The sequence below is a fragment of the Castanea sativa genome, chromosome 6, assembly GCF_040712315.1.
Source record: "Castanea sativa cultivar Marrone di Chiusa Pesio chromosome 6, ASM4071231v1".
NCBI lineage: Eukaryota > Viridiplantae > Streptophyta > Magnoliopsida > Fagales > Fagaceae > Castanea > Castanea sativa.
In genome coordinates, this window is record NC_134018.1 from 25,120,835 (window position 1) to 25,123,505 (window position 2,671).

Sequence of the window (2,671 nt, forward strand, 5' to 3'; positions counted from 1 at the left end):
TCAAAGCGTGTCGATTGAGGTTCACATCAGCACCTCATTATCCACTGAATTAAGCCTCTAGAGGCCACAAAAGCTCTAGCAACATTTCAATACTGTCCAATAGTAATGCCTGTTAACAGTGTGGTGCTCGCTAGCCTTGTTTCTTTTTTTTTCTTTTTTTTAGTTTCCATTATTCCTATTGGCTGCTGTGGTTGTCTTTTTTATTTTTATTTTTGAGTTTTCAATCAAAATCAATAAATTTAAGCCAAATTACTACATTAGTCTCATTCCTATTGTGGCAATGCGGCTCCATTCATGTTGCTGTCGTTGTTGACTTCTTGTTAATCTCATTCCCACCCCCCTTTCCAATAGTCAATAGATGTTGGGGAGATTACACAAAATAATAATGGATGAACAAGATTAACATAAAAGACAAACAGAAAATAGATAACTTGGAGGCACTATATCGTTTTCCTCAAACAATATTTTCCCCCCATACATTTGTTGCTAAAGGGTCATCGCAAATTTGTCTCCAGGATACAACCAAGATATTGGGTTCTATAGATAGCAATTCTGGAGAATGACTACAGGATTTCTTGTGTTTCACTTTATGAACATAAGCCTCTATTTATACCCATAGGCTTATGTTTCATGAAAAGTCACGTATGGAGAGTTAGTTATTTTTTAAGTGAACATAAGCCTTTATTCATGAAAAGGCACGTATGGAGAGTTTGTTATTTTTTCATAAAACGGTTAACAAAGATTGAAACCTCTTCAAACTTTCTAAATAGTCACAAGAAAACTTTAGAAAATTCTAGAAAATTCAAATTTTCAAATTTTCACTTAGAAAATTCTAGAACATGAATTTTCACTTTATGAAACCATATTCTCCAAACTCAACCATCATTATTAAAACCTATCCTTGTATATACCTATATATACAACAATAGATTAATCATTGTGTTGGTTTGTTTGTTTGTTTTCTCTCTCTTTAATGTGTAGGTTTGATTGAATTATTTGATTTTTTATTTGGTGTGATTCAATCATGAGTCATCTCTTCCATTGGGTTTTTCTCTAATATTGATTTTTTATTTGAAAATATTTTTTGATTGGTTAATGGTTGTTATAAACAGAAGGACTAATAAGGACAACAAAATGAAATTTAGAAAACCAAAATGACAATTGACTAATTAATGGGTGTAACTTGTATTTTTGCCTAATAATAAAATCTCATTAAGTACTTTAATTTTGTTAAATAAATTGGAGGAGATAGATGCAAAAGATCGTACAAAGAGTTACGTGGTTCCATTGAGAAACCCTTAAGAGCTACTACATCTTTTATATATGAGTGAAGTAAAATTCATTTATTACAATGAACCCAACATGAATATTTATAATAGGTTTAATCCTACATTAACTACAGTTAAAAGATTTATGGTGCAATTATATGTCTTGGCTTTCACACCAATTAAGCATGACTAAGCTTAGAATTTTACTATGTAAGCTGATATATATATATCTAATAAAATTAAAAACATAGCAATAAACCTGCTAGAAATTGAAATTATTTGCATAAAAAAGAAGTTATTGTCTCTTGGATCTCATTCACAAGCACCAACGTTTATCATTTCACGTGTGTGGTATGAGAAAGTATACAACTTGCATGTTTTTCAGTACAAATTAGAGCATTCGCATTAGTGCATGTAAAATTTTCCATCTATTTTATAATAAGAATCTACTTTCTTTTTTTTTTCTATTTTACGCGTCTACTTTCCAAAACACTCACATCAGATTATCTATTTTATAAGATATTTCAATAAAATATTCATTTTTCGTTCATTTTTTAATATTTTCTCTAATGGTCTCACTTTTTAAAGAGAAAGAAGTGTGCTACAGTGATGTATGGGTTAATATAAAAATATAGTGATACGAACCTCAATCGACACGCTTTGAGACCCAACAAAAATATTGGAATATTTACCCAGGAAAGCTAAAATTCAGATTTATGATAGAAACCCTGACCCAACGTTTATAATCGAAACGCGAACCAAAGGTATAAGTTGACCTTGACCCAATGATTATAAAGAACCATGAACCAAAGGTATAAAGTTTGAACGCCACAAGGAAGAATCCTTGATAAGTTCACAGTTCTTGAAGAACCAAAAGACAGCAAAGCCTCACCTTTTCTGATTTTTATTCAATAATATAATATGAAAACGTTTACAGACTTCAGGGCCTATTTAAGGGCTCCATAAAACTTGACTGACAAGAAAATATATTCTAAAATAACTCCTAATTGATACCTTACCATATCAGGAATCAAATTTGACCTAAAAAGCATTAAATGCACCTAAAAACAAGGAAAATACCTAAAAAACGTACAAAATAATAAAACCCTAAATAAAAGTTGATTTGGTCTAAAATTAGCATATTCAAAATAGAAAAAATCTGCCTTAACTGGTATAGAGCTAAAAAGTCAATCAGCCATTAATTCATGCCATAATGAGAATCAACAAGCATTCAAGGATCCATTGCATGTTCCAGTTGGGCCTATTACAAGAGCAAGATCCAAGAAAATCAAAGAAGCACTTAATGGGCTGATTCAAGAGATTTGGGCTGATTCTAACGTAGGACATTCCAAGCTTGGTCCAAAGGACGCTGAAACAGTAATAAATTTAATTCAAAAAAAAAA